This window comes from Tupaia chinensis, unplaced genomic scaffold, assembly GCF_000334495.1.
Source record: "Tupaia chinensis unplaced genomic scaffold, TupChi_1.0 Scaffold144247_1, whole genome shotgun sequence".
NCBI lineage: Eukaryota > Metazoa > Chordata > Mammalia > Scandentia > Tupaiidae > Tupaia > Tupaia belangeri.
The window spans coordinates 1679420-1700409 of record NW_006204105.1 but is presented as its reverse complement, the minus strand read 5'-3'; positions in this window follow the sequence as shown (position 1 = coordinate 1700409).

Here is a 20990-nt window from a genome sequence, read left to right as displayed (position 1 = left end):
GGAATGCCTTCCCATACTTCTGCAGAGTGCAATGCTACCTATTGTCCTAAGACAATCTCAAGACCCACCTCCTCCACAGACCTCCCTCCTTCTTACAGCTCATGGCATTGATGTCTGAAATTATGCCCTGTCATACTCTGTTCTGGGATTGAATTATGTGGCTGATTTTTTTGTTTTTAACCGAACTGCAAGATTCTGGAGAACAGGAACTGGATTTGATATATACTTGCCATGTCACAGTCTTTTCCCAAATAGAGGCTACCATAAAATAGCTGTTGAATTTGATTTCATTTCTCTCCTCTCCTTCTCTTTTTATTTCCTTTTATTCTTTTTTTATTTTGTTTTTATTTTATTTTATTTTTTTTAGGTTTTTGCTGTATAGTGCATGTGTTCACCAGAAAGACAGAGACAGTGAGATATCACCTCCTAGGAGGATGACCATCCCTTCTCCTCTACAATGATTGGATTTGTGGCACTCACACACCAAGTATGATTTTCAAGTCATCGGGTCCAGGACTTGAACCACAGTCAGCCATGGGGGAGTTCAGTGTCTTAATTACGATGCTACCTGCTGGCCCCCTCAATTCCCTTTTTTCCTCTTTTCCATTTCTCTCTTCTAATCTTCCTTCCTTTTGGTTCTTCAGGTCTGTCCCAGGTTAACTAGTATTCTCCTTAGCTCATTTCTTTCCCCAGTGTTTCTCCCTCTCTTTGGCCCACCAAGGCTGAAAGTGGCTGACCCCTGTCTCTGGGCCTCTTCTAGGGCTTTTCCTTGCTCAGGGAGAAGTACCTAAATACTGGTGGTATACTCATTTCTTCCTACTTTTAAGAAGTCAATGATGAGAAGAAATGCCGCCTCAGAAACATTGATTCAGTCTCTACTGTCCTCATCCAGGCTTCCCAGCCCCAAAGTCTGCCAGTTTCACAGTTCTCAGACATCTGCATTGCACATTGTTGTTTTCTCTCCCATCGCCTCTCCACCCACCACCAACTTACCCCTCCTCCTTGAATTCTCTGGACTGAATCTTGTGGTAAAAATCTCACATATTTTCTCAATCTATATGCAAACCAGGTAGGATTGACAGCTGAAGAAAGCTGCACATTGCTTGGGCTTAAAGTTATCTGTTCTCCCTCTGAGGGGAAATCTTTGAGCTCTGTGACAGTGCCTTGAAGCCATGGCCCTTGTCCTAAACTGCCCCAGCCCAGGCGAATGCCTGACCCCTACTAATGTGCGGGACTTTTAGCAGCAGAGGCTGGGGGAGTAGGTAACCAGAGCCCCCGGCATGCCAGTGATTCATGTTCTCTGAAGGGATCAGAGTGTTATTAGAAACCTTGCCTGCCAAATGTGGGGCAAATGTAACCAATTTATTAATGCTGAGAAACCAATGTGTGAAATTGGACTGAGAGGAGAAGGGCCAGCCACCCCCTCTTCCTACTTCCTTCTCTGCCAGTGGCAGAGGGAGGAGGTGTACAAAGGCTTCTGTCTTCTGCAGGAGGATGTTGCTGTCTTAATCGCATGTGATAGTGACAACAAATATTCCTGGCTGGAGCTTCAAAGGGCTAAGAGATAATTATATCCACAATCCCCTGCTCAGCTGGGGTGCCTCAGCATGCAGCATGAAGATTGTAAAGCATGTTGGTGAGGAAAATGGGAAGCTTTGTTTCTCTCTGTCCTAGCTCTACTCTTCACTTTGAGACCAGGTGAGAATGGAGAAGTAAAAACATCTCCCACTGACTACAACACTATCTACCATGTCTACAGTGTTAGTCACTGAAGCTCTTTTGTGTGAATGGCCTTAGACTGATCTCAAGGTTTCACTAGTGTTTTCAGTTTCTCTCCAGCAAAGGAGAGTGCCTTCAGAGCAGTATGCATTTTGATATGCCTCATTGTCATAGACTTGTTCTATGAAAAAATGATTGAGTTGAAAAAGATATTAGCAGTCACCGTTTACGAAAGGATTACTGTGTGTTTGGCTTTGTCATACATTATTTCATTTAATCCTCACACCAATACCTACATGAGGTAGATATTGTCTTTCTGGATTTCCGGTTGAGGATACTGAACTCAGAATGTTAAACAACTTGCCTAAGACAATGGGCTTAAAGTGAATAGGACTCGAGACCATGTCTGTTTAACCACGTTCTTCACCACCCGGGTCTAAGGAGTGGAAATCCTACAAAATTCATGTGTAATATGTAGGATTGTCAAGAAGCAGATACAGGGAATTTTCTTGCTAAGGCTGCATTGAGTAGTCTTGTATTTCAGATTACCAATTTGCAAAGAATTTATTTACAGTGAAAATAAAAACATTTTATAAAGCCAAAACAAACTTTATGGTGATTTGGACACATTTTTGAATCTGATAAGGGATCAGGCTTGTTTGGGTGGACATCATTATCACTGTATAAAACTATCAGTGTGGGAGAAAAGGTCTGGTTATTTTAGATTTCAGTTATTTAGATTCTGGATGAATATTAGTTATTTTGTAAAGGGTCACCATGTATCATGTCTCAGTACTAAAGGCAAGGTGGTGTCTAGCCAGGAAGTCTGATTAGTAAATGTTGACTTAGTCTTGATATTAGTTCTTTCATAAAAGATCAATACTCGTTAACTGCAGCTAGCCTTTTTCATTGATTATAAAGATGAGTATTTGAAAATGTGGGCGGGCTCTCCATGCCTGATTGCTGTTAAACTCACACCTTCATTTCTCCTAGAACTGTACTCAGCGCATGACAGTGCCATGTACTGACTGGCATGACACACCTACTGAGGGCAGGGTTGTCTTTCAACCTCTGGGTGTTATCTCTTCATCTCTCCTTTCCAGTGATGGTTTAACGGTCCTGAAGGCTGCTGTGTATCCTGAGGCAGGAGTAGTTGTCACCCTTTTGAAGGGAAGGAGAGTCAATTAGTATCATTGAGATGTGGAAGAAAAGTTTAATCTTTATTTCGAATTAATTTACTCCAGCTCCTCTTGCTTGTTTTGATATCTAGAAGAGCTTTCCCTATTTTTTTCTCTTCTTCTATAAGCTGTTCACTTCTTCCATCATCCAAGTCTTAGGACAATCACTTACTCACTAAAAAACTATTGATAAGCTACTGAAATTCCATGTATATATCTAAAAACATTTTTTTGAGATCTGATTTTATTTTTTTGTTATTCATAAAATCTTATTTTTTACTGGATTCAGACTTAGAAGTAAAAGCTCTCAGAGAGGACAGCCTGTGTCTCTTGGCAATCTGTTCTTAGCATTTATCTTTGGCCTACTTCATTCTCTTGGCCAAAAGTTTAGTATATTCTGCTGCCCTTTCCTTATTTTTCTTAGTACACTATTTCTTTCTTTTTCTTTTCTTTTCTTTTTTTTTTTTTTTTGGTAGAAGTTTTTCCCTTAGGCATGTGTGCTGAACAGAGGGCGCAAGAGGCAGAGATAGTAAAAGGGAAAATGAGATACCACCTCCCAGGGGGATAGCCTCACTGCAATCCCTCCTCCTCCATTCTCCTCCCAGGGTCTTGGGCACACACGTACATGCACCTGGTGTGAGTTTCAAGCCACCAGGTCTAGGACTTGAACCATGGTCAACCATGTGGGAGTCCAGCGACATAACTACTACGCTATCTGCTTGCTCCAATAGGCTGCTTCTTGAGAGCAATATACTGATGTTTGTGTTGCAGAACATGCAGAGTCACAAGATGCTGAATCTTAGGTGCTTTGGTCCTAGGTTTCTTACCTTCTTTTTTAAGGGTTTTCTTATAACATATTAGTGGGCAACTTCTTTACAGAGATTGAAAAGTTTTCAGATTCTGCTAACTCTCTTAGGCCCTAGGCAATGAGGCACCATCAGTCAGTCCTAGTCAGTCCTGGAATAGTCTTCTTTAGCAGTGTAGAGTCGGGGACATTGTACTTCTCAAAGCTTTATCTGTTCCACAAATGAAACATGTGAAACATAAACTGGCTGAGATAATTTTCAAAGTTGGAAAAGTCATAGATCCAGTGACAGGAAAGACCTGTGTGGGAACTACCTACCTGGAGAGTCCAGTCATTTTGGAAACCACCCACCTAACCAGAACTCTAGAAGAACTCAATATCTCTTCAACTCATGAAGGAGGATTGGAAGGAACAAAGGGAAAGATTGACATGTTCACTTTATGGGAAAAGGAAATTTTCTCAGTTTTATCATAAACTACCCAGTTACTCTTGTGGTATATTATTAAATAACTAAAATGAAATGAAGAACCTGTTGTAATTTTTCATAAAGAGCTATGGTCATGTTTCAAAAAAAAAAAAAAAAATGGAATGAGTTGGCGCCAGCAGGTAACATGGTGGTTAAGGTGCTGGACTCCCATGAGGATGCTAGACTTGGACCTGGCAACTTGCTTTGTCTTTCTCTCTCTCTCTCTCTCTCTCTCTCTTGCTCTCTATGTCTCTTTCTGGTGAGTGCACATGCCCTATAAAAAATTTAAAATAATAATGAATAAAATTAAAATTAAATTCTTTCAAAAATAAATTGAGGGGCTGGCAGATGGCGTGATGGTTAAGGACACTGGACTCCCACATGGCTGACCATGGTTTGAGTCCTGGACTTGCTGATTTGCTTTATCAGTTTCTTTCTCTCTCTCTCTCTCTCTCTCTCTCTCTCTCACACACACACACACACACACACTCTGTCTCTCTCTGGTAAAATTAAAATAAATTAATAAATAAAGTTAAATAAATAATAATTCTTAAAAAAATAATAAATTGAATGAGTTGCCAGCTAATTTCACATAGAAGAGTCCAGTTTTCTATTAGGTTTCTGGAAAAGTCATGACTTATTTTTCTATACAAAAATGCGTCACGACTCTTTTAGGTAACCCAATAGCTTTTCTTGAAAATTTGGATTAACTACGCTGTCCCTGCTGAATAGAGATACAAAGTAATGACTGTTCCCTTTGGATGGACATGCACGCACCAGATAGCCACAGTTCCCACTATTCCCTATCATTGCCTGCTTTCTGGCCTGCTTCACTCATCTTATCCTATACTCTTTTGAACTTCTGAACTATCTTTGTTCTGATTCCATGCTCAGCATGCAACCTTCTAAGAATGTGGCTTCTCATGTAATTTGCCTGTAAGGAAAGAATGCATTGATCTTCTGCCATGACCATCTTGGTCTATACAAGGAAGTTCATGAAGTAAATGGAGAAGGCTTAAGCTTTGGTGTCTGACAGGTCTGATTCCAATTCTGGTATCGGCACTTTCTAGTTAAGGTCATCACAAGGCCTCTCAGTACCCCATCCAGTTATCTTCTCCTAGAGATATAGCCCTGGGTCACCTTGGGTGACATGCCAGAATATTAAAATCAGAAAAACATTTTTATAAGCAAAATTAGTGTCTGTAAGTCACAAATTACTGGCAAATAGACAATGAACTTGAGTGTTTCTAGAGATACTAGACATTCCAAAAGAATAGAAAGCTATTGCCCAGAAAGACAAACTTTTTGATGGTTATCTCTTCTGGACAGGAAGAGGCAGAAATGTTAGAGAGAACATGGATTTTGAACTTAGAAGATTTATATTAAAGTCTTAGTTTTTTTCTTTCTTTCTTTCTTTCTTTCTTTTTTTTTAGAGGTTTTTGCTATAGGGTGGCGTGCGCTCGCCAGAAAGACAGAGACAGACAGAGAGACAGAAAGTGAGAAATCACCCCCCAGGGGGATGGCCACACTGCAATCCCTTCTTCTCCATTCTCCTCTCGGGATCTTGGGCACGCACACACACACGTGCCCTGTGTGAGTTTAAGCCACCGGGTCCAGGATGCGAACTGTGGTCGACTACATGGGAGTCCAGCGACATAGCCATTTTGCTAACTGCTGGTCCCAGTTATTTTCTTTATTAACCATATGAACTTAAGAAAGTGTGAAAAAAAAAAAAGGTGGTAAATGGTAAGCTTTTGTTTACAAGAGAAAAAACAACACCTTTTTTTGGTATGGTATGAAATAGCTCACAATAGTGTGAAAAAAGGAAAGAAAGAAGGTCATTTACTGTGCTGTGTTCCGAAGATAAAAATTCCCTCCCTATATACCAAATAGAAATTTTGTGTGAGTCAAATGAAATAAATAAGGGAACATACTATGTAAACCACAAATGTATGGAATTATTCCTATCAGAATATTTATAAGCCCAGTGAATGCAAGAATAGAAGTAGTAGAAATATCCGAGAATCTTACACCAGGGTTCCTAGCCTTCTAAATTAGCATTCACAATCAAAAAATTAGCAAGAGGTTTAGAACACGCATAACTACCAAAGGCCGGAGTATTAAGTCCAATCAAACTCTAGTTTGTGACATAAATGATAACATCCAGTGATGATGAAAGTAGGGGAAAGAGTCTCATGAACACTGTTGGAGAGTATAAGCTGGAAGAAGAAAAGCAATTTGGCAGTACCTATTGAAATTTAAAATGTACATACTTGTTGATTCAGCGATTTCGTTCTAAGAATTTATTCTACAGAAATACTGGTAAAATGGGTAAGAATATTTATACAAGAATGTTCAAGGTGCTTATTTATAATAATAAACTAATTATATGGCTAAAATATTTTGCATATTCCTAATATGACTACCATGTAACTGTTAACAAGAATGAGGTAGATATGTATGCACTGAAATGGAATGGAATCTTTTTCGTAGTTTTTTGTTGTTGTTGTTTTGTTTTGTTTTGTTATAGAAATATCTAAGACTAGGTGATTTATTTTTTTAAAAAAGAGGTTTATTTGCAAAACTCAGAGTTCTGGTAGCTTGGAAGTCCAAGAGCATTACAGATAGCAGAGGGCAGAACTCAGAACAGAGCAGAGGATGGTCTGTATACACGTAGCTTTCTTTCTGCTGTTCTGGTCTTATTGCTTCTGATTATAAACCAAAACAATCATGGAGGCCTGACACTAATGACTTTAACACTCCTGAAAGCCTCATCTTTTGCTACCATAATCAGACTAAGCTTTTATCATTTTAATCCTGTTAGCAGTAGATGAACACATGAGCTTTAGAGGGACATATTCAAGCTATGGCAGCTGCATGCAATGTGTAATTGAAAAAAAAAAGTTATGGTATGACATATACAGTGTGACCATATTTTCAAAAAGTAACCTGGGTAGGGAACCAGCAGTTAGTGTAATGGCTATGTTGCTGGACTCCCACGTAGTCGACCGCAGTTCACATCCCGGACCCGGAGGCTTGAAACTCACGCCAGGCGCGTGTGCGTGCATGCCCAAGATCCTGAGAGGAGAATGGAGGAGAAGGGATTGCAGCGTGACCATCCCCCCGGGGGGTGATTTCTCGCTTTCTGTCTCTATGTCCCTCTCTGTCTGTCTGGCGAGCACACGCGCCCTATAGCAAAAAGCTCTCAAAAAAAAAAAAAAAAAAGTAACCTGGGTAAACACACATACTCAGAAAATTTCTAAAGGTATACAGGCCTACTTTTTAATATTAGTTTCTACTGGGTAGTGGGAAGAAAGTATAAGAAAGGCACTCTCGCTTTGTACTTTCTGTTCTTTAAGTTACTTGAATATTTCATAATGAGTATGCAGTTCTTTAATGATTTCTAAAATGCAGTTAAGAGGTCAGATGGTAGCACAGTGATAAAATGTGATGCTCTGCAAAGCAGACTCCCATGGGAAACAGTTTATATCTATATCTAGAGACCTCCCTATGTACATCAGACACTCATGTGCCCATGATCGGAGCTGACTAGGACTAAGGGTGGATCACGGTATTAAGACCCTGTGAGAGGTGGTATATCTCTATCTCGCTGTCCCCCTCACTAATGGAATAAATAAATAAACATTTTTTAAAGTTCCAAAAATACAATTAAAAGTTGTAAAGGAAAAAGCTAAACCAATATTTTAATTAGGAAAAAGAAAATATATTTAAAGAGCCAATGGTAAAGGTAGGAGTAAGGCTGAAAATAAGTGTGGACACAGAGTCTGGAGAACCTCATGTTAGGGAATTCCCTACTAGTTCTTCCCACAGGCTAAACCCTTCACTCTTTTTTTTTTTTTTTTTTTTGAGAGATTTTCACTGTAGGGCGCGTGCGCTCACCAGACAGACAGAGAGACATAGAGACAGAAAGCGAGAAATCACCCCCCAGGGGGGATGGTCACGCCGCAATCCCTTCTCCTCCATTCTCCTCTCGGGATCCTGGGCACGCACGCACACGCGCCCGGCGTGAGTTTTAAGCCACCGGGTCCGGGACACGAACCGTGGTCGACTATGTGGGAGTCCAGCGACATAGCCATTACGCCAACTGCTGGTTCCCAACCCCTCACTCTTCAAGGCTAAATCTCTCCTCCTGTCCTTGGGATACTCTGGTGGCAGAATCAATCAATGTAAACATAGTTGCTGCTACTGCTGGTTCTGTCTCTGAAATTTAATGTTGCAACCTTTGACTTCAAAATGAAAGTTGGGGCCAGCAAATGTCATAGCAGTTATATTGCTGGACTCTCACATGGCTGTCCATGGTTTGAGTCCCAGACCTGGTAGCTTGAAAATCACACCAGGTACATGAGTGTGTGTGCCCAAGATCTCCGGAAGAGAATGGAGGAGGAGGAATTGTGGCATGGCCATCCCTCAAGGGGGGGTAATTTCTCACTTTTCCTCTCACTATCTCTGTCTCTCTCTCTCTGCAGTGAGTGCTCACACCCTAAAGCAAAAATCTCTAAAAATGCAATAATAATTTTTTTTTAATGAAGAATTGTATCCAGAAGGTAAGACACTAGTGCTTCTAAAAGAAGCCTGCTGTTCTTGAAAATTTATCTGGACTGGCTGTCCCTGCACCATGACTTCTATGTTTTGTTTCCTTATTAACTCCTTATAACTTTGACGTTGTATTTGCCCATAGGTTCTGACTCTGCTTCTATTCCAATATATAATGACTTCTCTTGTAATAATCAATTTCTCAATTCTGGCCAGTTGCAGAATTCCAGTGACTCAGATTTCTCCAGAGGCTAGTTCTGGGGATTTTTCTCACACTTTCTTCTAGCACCTAATCATCTCCCAATGCTACTTTTAATTCTATCATCCTGTCTCAGCACTGACATAGTCAATCAAGAGGCCAGCGTTAAGTTGGGAGTGTGTCAGAGTGGAGCAAGGGATAGAGTCTTCAAGGTGATTACTAACATATAGACTTGCTATCTGGGAAGACATTGTTCTCAACTATGTATGTGGTTCCTAGTGTGACACATGGGAACCCAATGGAAACAGGCATGCCAGATTCAGTGCTATTGTTTCTAACAGCACCACACTTTGGAAGTAACAAACCCAGGTGTATGTATTTCTCAAGTCATGACTTTGTGCTGGGAAATACAAGGCCATCGGCTGAGGCAATTTATCCCCCTTAGCTTGCCTGATCACTGACCTCTCTAAATGAGGCTCTTTATTTATTTTGCACTTCATGATGCATCAAGAACATATGGGAGGGACCAGCAGTTAGCATAATGGCTGTGTTGCTGAACTCCCATGTAGTCGACCACAGTTCAAGTCCTGGACCCAGTGGCTTAAAACTCATGCTGGGTGCGTGTGCTTGCGTGTCCAAGATCCCAAGAGGAGAATGGAGGAGAATGGATTGCGGCATGGACATCCCCTCTGGGGGGTGATTTCTCGCTTTCTGTCTCTCTGTCTCTCTGTGTCTGTCTGGCGAGCACACGCGCCCTATAGCAAAAACCTCTCCAAAAAAACAAAATAAAGAACATATGGGAAGATTCCAGGAGTAAACTTAAATTTATTTTAAACCATATAGTGTGGATCAGAACCTTTGCTCTACATAATTAGAGACCTTTCTTCTTCTCAAACTTCTCAGCAAGCTGGCTGGGGTGAGATTTGTGCATTGATAAGGGAGATGGTTAGAGAGATATGGCTTCTCCCAAGATTGTAATTGAAACCCAACCTTGATTAAGTTAAGAAATCCTCAATTAAGATGGTCTGGCCCTCTTAGCCCTACTGACTTTTAAGAGCTGAGACAGGATCTCCCTAGGACATAGAACAGAAGTAGGTTGTACTAAAATCCCTCATACATTTTTACTTCTCCATGACTCTTAAAAAATCCTTTTGCATGAACGGTAATTTTCCCTTTTGAATCCCAGTTATGGATGTTCTGCCATCAAATGCTAGGGAGAAAATTTAAAAGCACCATATAAAGAAAACACATTATTTTTACATTAGGAGTCAGCCAAAGTATATGTCTTGTCTGTCCACTTAACAGAATTGTGTATTTGCATGAGTCATATAGAATTGAAAAATATAGCAGTATTAATTCCTATATTACCATTTTGTTGAGACTGATAAATAGGAAAGTTTCTATAAAGGGATACTGTCATGTATCATATATTGTTTTGTTATTATTGTGTAGCATGGGTAAAATAATACTAATATATTTCCTGTATTTAAAGACAGTTTTTTAAGTAGGAGAAATAATAAATATAGCTAAAGTCTAATTAGAAATTATTTTAAATTTCCAGAAAAATCTAAACAAAATATGTTATTTTTTTTAGTAGGATGACAAATTATCCATTAATTGCTTTCAAACTTCTGAAAGAATAGATTGCTTTTGTCTCTGAACATTAATAAAATATTTCTTCCCCAAACAGATAAGTTTGTTATATAATAGACATTATTATATGGCCATATGTGTGTGGAACAAAATAAATAAGTCTATATCAACTTATTTGTTGAGGGAAATGTCTTACTGAAAATAAAAAAGGTGGAATGAATTTTATGCCTTTGTGAGAGGCAATTTTGTATTGATAAGTGACTCGAACACTATTCTGGAGAGCCCCTCTCTGATTTCTTGCTTTACCACCTTGCCACCTGGTTTCATGGCTTAGATGATTGAATCCAGCCCTTGAACATGAGCTAAGGTATATGGTGGCGATGGGAAGGATGGGAAGGTTTGTAGATGACAGGGAGCAAGCACTCTGGCCTGCTGTGGGAGTTAAAACTGAGTTAACGGTTCTTCATGAACCCACAAAACCCCCAAAGACATTTCTACAGTGTTTTCAGTGTGGTTTGTTTGTAATGAACATATTACTCACGTGCCATCAGGAACACATGTGTACTCACACCCACTTTAGCACTCTGTCACCAACCACTGAGCTAAGTGGCAGGTCACTCTGCTAAGTACTGAAAACGTAAAGATGACGGAAGTCTTTCCCCTCAAAAGGGAGACGAAAACAGTTAAGAAAACAGGCACTGAGCACACAGCACATCCAGCAGCCATAAAGGAAATCAATATATTACATTTGATAACTTAAAATTTAAAACATTTATGAGGCCAAAAATAAAATCCACAGCCAAAGTCCAAGGACAAATACATTCATTATTAAAAATAAACACGATAGATAAATGGTTAGCTTTCTTAATTTTCAAGAGCTTTTCAAAATTAAAGAGAGACAAAAATAAATAAAGAGATGCAAAGAATGCAAACAAATAGTTCTCATAAAAAGATAAAATGGAAATAACCTATATATGAAGTGGTTCTCAACCTCACTGAAAATTTTAAAAAAGCAATCAAAACCACAGAGATACTATTTCATCAAATAGATAGAAAAGCATTAGAAAGTTTCATATAGTTGATACTGGAAAAAATGAAAAGTAAATAGATATGGTAAATACATATTCTGTTGGTGGGAATTTAAACTGGTGCAAAATTGCCAAATTATAATTCAGAACATTGAAAATTTTCAGTGTTCTTGGTACCCCCTGCTAGGAATGTATCCTAGAGATATATTTACAAATGTAGCTTAAGACATATGAATACTATTAAAAAAAGGAAATAGCTCAAATATTCATCAAAGAAACTCATTAAATAAAGTTATAATTTATTGTTATGGGTATGTTTTATTGCTTTTTCAAAATTATTTCTTAAATAGAGGCATTGTTTTATTGCTACAGGAATACTATTGGCCATTACGAAATAAGTAGATGTCTATGTGATGGGATCAAAATGATTTCTAATGTGAGAAGAGTAGGATGCAGAGAAGCATGTTTGGTATTATCTAGTCTTTAAATAAAATGCTTTATACACACACATACACACATGCACACACACATATATGGTGATACATGCACAAATCCTTTTTGTGAACGTTCAGAAGAAAGTGTTAACTCGTTGAGCAAAAAGATCTGTTGGGAGTGGTACTGACATATTTTACTTTTCTTTTTATATCTTGCTCTATTCTTTTTTCCTATGTGGCTATATTTTTCTTATTTAAATAAAATAGAAAGTTAAAAGCACACCTTACTAAGCTACATAATAGCTGGTGGTGGTGGGTATCATAGGATACAGAGGACCACACCTGAACCCGGATAAGGCACAGGGAATGTCAGAGAAGTCTTTTCAGATCAAAGGATGCCAGTGCTTATCTTTTAAGGGTAAAAAATTGTTAGTTGAAGATGAGGATCAAGGTTCTTTGGGTGAAGAAAATGATACTTGCAAAGACATGTAGATGAGAGAATGGGCAAGAAATGTTTAACAAATGTAAAAGAATGTTTTGTTGGAATGCAGAGTAGGGAATAAAAAAGCTAGGTAAGTAGATACCACATCACTTAGGATCTTTACTGCCCTCCTAAGGACTTTGGATCTTCTCTTAAGGCAAAGTGAAATGACTAAAGAATAATAAATGAAAGAGTGACCTGATTAAAACTTACAGAATAAATGTAAATTCACTCAATAAACCAGTGACATTCGGAAACTCACTTTGGGCACAGTATCACAGAAAAACCATCCTGGGTTCATGTAATCTGGGATGTGAAAATTACGAATTTTTTGGCAACAATTTTAAAGATTTGGATTTCTCACATTACATTTGTTTATTCATATAAGTAAAAACATAATATTGAGTATATTTTGTATTGATTATATATTATATGCAAAGCAAATAGTCTAAGCTTTGAGAACAAAGGTGCAAAATATATTGTCTCTGCCATCAGAAAATTCAACGATAGAAGGGGAGACAGGTGTAATAAACAGTTGAAATGCACTCTGGTAGATTCTGCAGTGCACAGAGCATGGTGGGAACAGGAGGGGCTGCTTAACTTCCTGGAGAAATCAGAAAAAAGTTGTACAAAAGGGTAGCATTTGAAATGGACCTTAAAAAGTAAAAGCAGCTCTCTAGAAAAAAGAGAAGAGGCAGGAATTACAGATTTTGGAAGGAGCAATTAAACTAAAAAAGGCAGAGAAATGAATAAATGTGTGCTAGGAAGGGAACTCATAATAAGGGCTGTTCCAGAGAAGGAACTGGCACTGGAAATGTGAAGGGTGCACAAGGTTTCAGACTTTTTAAACTACTGGAGACATTACAACAGGGAATTATGTTTTAGAGAGAGAGCTGTAGAGGCTGTGGATTCTGGAATTGGTCCATTAAGAGCTATTCAGGGACCAGCAGTTAGTGTAATGGCTATGTCACTGGACTCCCCAGTAGTCGACCGCGATGCGCATCCTGGACCCGGTGGCTTAAATCTCACGCCCGGGCGCATGTGCGTGCATGCCCAAGATCCCGAGAGGAGACTGGAGGAGAAAGGATTGTGGTGTGGCCATCCCCCCTAGGAGGTGATTTCTTGCTTTCTGTCTCTCTGTCTTTCTGGCAAGCGCATGCACCCTGTAGCAAAAACACTCTCAAAAAAAAAAAAAGAGCTATTCAATCAGTTCTGGCAAGGGATACTAAAATCTTAGTGCAGGGCTATGAATTGGAGTGGATAGAAGAGAACTAAGCCATTACAAGAAAACAGATGATTTGCTGGATTTCCACCTTGCCCCTAGACTCAAATATAGGTACTCCAAACACCTTATTTTATTTTATTTCCTCTTAACAACTCTATGAGGTAGTTGTAACATCCTCATTAAGACATTGAATATCTGTGAAGCCATCTCAAGGTCATACAGGCATTGAACGGCAGACCAAGATTTGAACCAAGGTCTGTTGTGAGCAAAAGTCTCCTTCTCCCTACTCAGAATGAAAGTGACTTGGTTGAATGACTAAATCTTCCCTCTAACTGGGGTTCAGTCATTCACTTTCCTAAACTTGTGAGAAGCAATGTACTTGCTCCAGCCTCTAATAGCCCTGGGGAGGAATATATTCTGCTAAGTTACACTGGCAGAGGAAAGTAGTACTTTTAAAAAAATATTTTTTATTTTATTTTAAATTTATTTATTTACATTCATTCACAGTACATCATTACAGTATACAAAATGAGATTTTCCACCCAGAATACACTGTATATTGGTTCAATCAAGGATATTATCATCCATGAGACTGTCCAACAAATAATTTTCCATTTCTTGTTTCTTATATGTTTTGCATCTTTCTTTTCTTCCTCTCCCCCCTTGATTCTCTGCCTCTCACCCTCTGCCATTTCTCACCCACCTCTCAGACCATCTCTAGCTTCTATAGTTGCTTTCCAGTCCTTTTTCTCCCCCACATTTTATTGATTCACAAAAGATCTTAATTAATCTAAATACTTTCAATAGCAAGTGCAGATGATATATACATATCTAGGAACAAATGTCTGACCTTAGGCATAAACCTCAGTGAGTAGAATGAAAATAATACGAAGTAGCACCAAGCTGGGGCTATGTAGCTTGCTGCAGCCATTAAATGTTTTTTTAATGCATTTTTTAATTTCAAGAAAATCAATTTAGTCTTAATAGAAAAAAAATTTTAAAGTTAAGAGAAATTTGCTTAAGATTTAAAGCCAGGAAAAAGATTAGGACTTAGTTTAAACAGTAGGGAGATGAACTAATCAATAGCTCAAGAGAAGACAAAAATCCTTAAATCTGGAAAACAAAGCATAGAAGAAAATCGGTAATGTTTTAGTCAAAAGTCACAAAATTCTATTTCACTAGTTCAGTCTCATGTAATTATTATCTTTTCTATTGAATGTGCAGTATTACTGTGGTCAGATCTTTCCGTTTAAGTTCTGGAAGTTAACATTCAACGTTATTATTTATCTTTCTGAACTTGTCCCTACCATTAAATTGGCCATTCTCCTGGTTGTTTTTTGTACTCTTATTTCCATGTATCTGACTTAAGTGTTCCTGATATAGCACTCCCTTCAGAATTTCTTGGAGAGCTCTGGTGTTGGTAAATTCTTTCAGATTTTGTTTATTTGATAATATTTTTGTCTTTTCTTTCCATATGAAGGATAATCTTGCTAGGTGTAGTATTCTTGATTGAAATTGTTTTTCACTTAACACTTTGAATATATTTTCCCATTCTTTCCTTGCTTGCATTGTTTCTGATGAGATGTCCAATGTTAGCCTGATGGGATAGCCTTTGAAAGTAAACTTGATGTTTTTCTCTCACCAGTTTTAGTATCTTGTCTCTGTCTGTGGGTTTGGTCAATATGGCTATTATGTGTCTTGGAGAAGATCTTTTTGGATTGATTCTATGTGGATGCTTTGCATTTCCTGGGACTTGGATATTTGAATGCCTCTCCAGGTTTCGAAAATTTTCTTCCAAGATTTCAATGCCCATTAGTTTCTTCACCTTCTGAAATACCAATTATACAGATGTTTGGGCATTTAAGGGTATTTAAGATTACTCATATATTATTCTCATTTGGGAGGGTTATTTTCTCAGTCTTTTTGGTGAATTTTTCTAGGTCAGAGGTTCTGTTTTGTACATCTAAGATTCAATCTTCTGCATGATCTAATCTGCTTTTAATCCTTTCAAGGGAGGTTTTGATTTCCTGTATTACAACCTTCATCTCTAACAATTCTGTTTGATTCTTTTTTATGGTGTATATTTCCTCTTTCAAATTGTGCAAGAACTTTCTCGTTTCCTAGAACTTGTCTCTTTTCTCCTGCATCTTCTGGAGTTCATTGTCTCTCTTCTCTTGCATCTCTGTTAGCTTTGTCACTATGAATATTCTAAATTCTTTATCTTACATTTCCATAAGTTGTATTGTCTGTGGAGGATGAGGAGTTATTATTTTCCCTTGGAGAAGAGATATTTTCTTGCTTCTCAAATTTCTTGTGCCTCTGCAGTGGTTTCTAGTCACCTGATGGCTTATATGTTTTTCCCTAATTTTTGGAGTTAAATCTGAGCATCCAGAGGAGATGATCTGCAATTTATCTGTAGTACCGTTTTTCTTCCTTTGTATAACAGATTCTGTGAGAATTGAGGATTATGCTGACCCTGGATATATTTGGGGGACAGGAGGGTGAAGTCTGGTAAGAAAATCTTCAGTTGTCCTAGTCTCTTAAGGGGGCCACTCAGAGCTCAAATGTAGATGGCTTGTGATTGGCCTGTCCTAGATCTTGGGGTCAGAAGGGTGAAGTCTCAGAAGGAATACTTTCATATCAAGCAGAGTTTGGAGACCAAGCCAGTGCTCCCCTTACCTAGGCCTGTATTCGTTTTTTATTACTACTATAAGAAATGATCATAAACTTAGTGGCTTAAATCAGTATGTATTTATTATGCAATTTTGTAGGTTACAAGTCAGACATGGGTCTCGCTGGGCTAGGATCATGTCCAGCAGAGCTGAGTTCCTTTCTAGAGGCTTTAGTAGAGATTTCTCTCCTTGACTTAGCCATCGGTTTGGCCACCTTCCCACAACAATGGTAGGTGGAGACTTTTACACATTACATCACTTTGGTCTTCTCTTCTGCATCCCTCTTGCACTTTTAAGGAGCCTTGTGATTAAGAAGGACCCACTTATGAATAGATAAACCAGGATAGTCTCCATATTTTAGGGCCAGGCATTTGCAACCTTAATTCCATCTTTGCCAAAAAAGAAAACATAGTTGCAGGTTTAGAGGATTAGGTAGAAATCTTTGTTTGTGGGATGGGGCATTGTTCTACCTACCAAAGATTCTTTATGGTGTTTTCAATTTGAATTTTGTCTTGCTAGTTTCGAAAATATGTTAGGAGAGGATCAGGGAAGCAGGGGTGAGCAAAGAGTTAACAAGCCACCCAAGAAGCACAATGTTGAGTGTGGTGCAGCCCTGTGGGCCAAGAGCTGGGTCTGGAGTAGGCAGCTCATGTCTTAGAAGAAATGTTCATCAAGCCATGACCAGTGGAAATCAGGACACCAGTCACCTGGGAAACCAAGTAAACATAAACATACAGCCATCCATCACTGCCATCTGGAAGAAATTGGGTAGTAAGGGTCTTCCTGTTAGACCTTGCTCCAGTATTTATTTGTGTAGCTGGAGATCCCAGACCAGCCTTTCTGTCAGCGATGCTTCAGTGAGGAGCATAGGACTGAATCTCAGGCTGGAATTAAAACATACCACCTTTCTGTGTGAATGTGGATGTAAATATTATCAGCAGGCAGGTCACTCAAGAGATAGGTGCCCATATTTCCAAGTCTAAACAATCTCTATAGGTCACATGGGGAGTCTCTGTGTGCTTGCTGGTAACACCATCTTAAGAAAAGTCTGAAGGTCCAGTGAATGCTGCCTGTGTTCTTCTCTGTCCAGGACCTATGGTGTAAGGAACTATGCCCTCCTAACTCCTTCCTGGTCAATAACTTTAGGTAGAGATGTCCAGGGAAAAGATGATTTCAGTTGGGTCCACTGTAGAATGCGATATGCTAAGTTATCTGACTCTCCTCCCAAGCGACCTCACTGTTGGTCAAGAATGCGTTTTCAGTTGTAGCTCCAGCAGTGGTGATAGATTTGCCCTGCTCCCTTCACATGTTCTCACCCCATCCCCCAAGTGACTCAAAGCATATTTATAAGGCAGCAGGCTGGGACCTCCTGGGGCAAGTCTGAGGCACGGATCAGAGCAAAGCGAAGCGACCCACACAGGGAACACACCTACGACCTCGGCCTCCTAAGAGCGATGTATTTTCAGACTCAGCTAATAGGACCCACGGAACGCTAACCCTTCATCTAGGTCCATACACCACATTACAATACTCAGAGGTTTTCTGGCTGCAATAAGAAGGAGAATATTCAACTCAACTTTGATTTCTTGGTATCATGTTATTTCCTCTTATCTTGGAAATATATCTGGGGACCCTGGCCTGGTAACATTGAGTCAGAAACAGGTAAACATATTCAATGACTGTGGAATACTATGAGTTGTGTAAAGACTTTCTCATCCTCATCTATGTCTCGTCAGAACTCCTCAAGGACATAGACTGTGTTGTGTGCAGTCTTTGGCACAGAATAGATTCTCAAAGCATGTCAGTGAAATGAATTTTTAAAAGGGATGGATTAATAAGAAAAATTAAATTTTCACTTGTATCCTGACTTTACTCTGAAAATTGGATCTCAAAAACCTCATATTCTTTACATTTGTTTCATGATGGAAAATAGCCTAGAGTTCTACTGCCCATTAGAAATATTACGCAAGTCTCAAATGTGAGCCACATATACACTTTTAGTTCTTCTAGTAGTTACATTAAACAAAGTAAAAAGAAATAGGTAAATTTAATTTTAATAATATTGTATTTTACTTAATTCATTATATCTAAGATATTATAATTTCACATGATTAATAAAAATCACCAATAAGCTATCTTTCATTCTGTTTTTGTACCAATTCTAGCAGCCCATCTCAATTTGGACTAGGCACATGTGACTGTGGCTACTTTACTCAACCACACAGCTCTACATACCACTCGCTTTTCATAGTCAGTATTGTAGTGGTATGCACTATTTTTGGTTTTTTTGAGAGGTTTTTCACTATAGGGCGCGTGCGCTCGCCAGACAGACAGAGAGACAGAGAGACAGAAAGTGAGAAATCACCCCCCAGAGGGGATGGCCACGCCGCAATCCCTTCTCCTCCATTCTCCTCTCGGGATCTTGGGCACGCACGCACACGCGCCCAGCATGGGTTTTAAGCCACCAGGTCCAGGACGCGAACCGCGGTCGACTACATGGGAGTCCAGCAACATAGCCATTACGCTAACTGCTGGTTCCCGTGGTATGCACTATTAAGACACTGCTTTGCTGGCTGGGACCATAGTTTGGCACAGGTTCAGTTGCCAGTCCAACCTAAAGGCGAGGGGCATTGTGGCTCATACCTGTAATCTAGTGACTAAGATTGAGGCAGGAGGATTACAAAACAGTGAGACACTATCTCATTATTTATATGTATATTACTAATTAACATCTGAATAGGAATATTCAGATGGAAAGAATATTTACTTATATTAGCTCATTAGTAATGACCACATTAGTAAGTGCCATATTTTCCACTGTACAGTTGAAGAAACTGAGGTCCTCCCTCAAGTTATTATTAAATGATAGGGCTGGGACTTGGAACCAGGTGTCTCAGCCTCCATGCTTCTCAAACATCACACACATGCCGTCACTATTTCAGGAAGCCTCAACAGAATGTAGAACAGATGAGACTGCTACTGGGAAAGCTGAAGTAGGGTGACTCTCAGTCAAAGAGTTTAGGTAGACATCACCACATTAATAATGTCCCTACTAGATAAGACTGACCCAGGGGTCCAGTGATCCAGAGACTTCAATTTGAGAACCACTGCCTGACTCTTTCCTAAGCCCTCAGTTTTAGCAGCTGGCCCAACTCTTGCTTGGCCCCTAAGATTCTGAGAAGAATAGCTAGGCTTAGGGAGAAACACATTTCTCCTGTGCTGTTTATACTTAGTTCCCTAATACTTTGCTCATTTTAGAGCTCCAAGGAATGCTCCTGAAACTCTTAGCCCTGTTTCCAGAGAGCAACTGAATTTGTCTCCATTCTTTCTTTCTGATTTCCAGACAGTAACAGTGATAACACTTCCCAATTTTATTTCCAGCTACTGATGACTTCAATTCCCTTCTTAGTTGTGCTCTCAGATAGACTTAATTCTGGGCATTTCACAGCATTAAGCTTTGTACAGTCTGGCTGGCCCACAAGGCCTCTCTGCTTGGAACTCTGATGCTGTGATTTTCCTATTGAAATCCAAATTGTCTTTGGAAAAGGCAACCAGTTTCTCACCCAAGCCAAGTCCAAACAGGTCTGGTCCCCAGACTGTTTCTGGCATGAAAAGAAGCTCAGTGTAGCACACAATAGATGACTGTAGTCTTATTTTAGACCAGATGGTTCTGGAGACCGGGTCTTTTGCCCACCTTTTATCCCCATCAGACCAACTCCTGGGGGAAGGACCTGGCAGGCACAATAACATACAGAAGGAATGAACACAAGAATTTTACTGAAACGTACATGGGCCGCTGCTAGTCTTCTGATTAAGATGCTTTCATGGCTTAGTACAATCTACAAGATGAAGTCCAAACCCTTTAATCATGAAACAGAGCCTTCCCATGAGCATTCTTTTCTACTTCCCCAGACGCCTCTCTTATTCTACCTCATATGCTGTGCTCTAAACATACCAACATCCCCGCAGTTTCCCAAAAAACACCAGGTGAGTTCAGGCCTGTGGTCAATTCTCCCACCCTTATCTCTATACATCTTGCCAACACTTATTCACATGCAGTCTCACCTGAATCCCCCACACAGGATCAATCACTTACTTTTTCATTGTGAATTCTGACACTGCACACATCTCTAGCACAAAGTCTGTAACATTCTGCTATACTTGTTTACATATCTAAACAAAAGGCACCTGGGTACAAGGACTATGACTTAGTTGTCATTAATTCTTCTTTGCCCTTCAAGATGTTCTTCCTTAGATAATTGTTTTACTTATTGATGAATGACAGAAAAATAGACAGTTATTTAAAAGGTAGAGTGATGCCCTACTTTACAGAAAGGGTTTTAGTCACCTTGACCCTCACTTAGTTTCTCCATATTTTATCTAGGATATATTTAGAAATTTGAGTGTGATCAAAATACCAAGACTTTTTGGTAGCCTAAAAGATAAAGGGACCTAACGGAGAAAAACACGATGTTGATATTGTAGCATTTCTTCTGGGTTTTAGGAAAAGTGATCAAAGGGACCCTCATATATTCTTTTAGATTTCCCAGATTAGTTTAGCAGGACAGAAAAGAAGAAAGGAGTCAGAGCAAAAGTCTTTGTCTGAAATAAGTTTCCCTTTGACTTAAGCATTTCC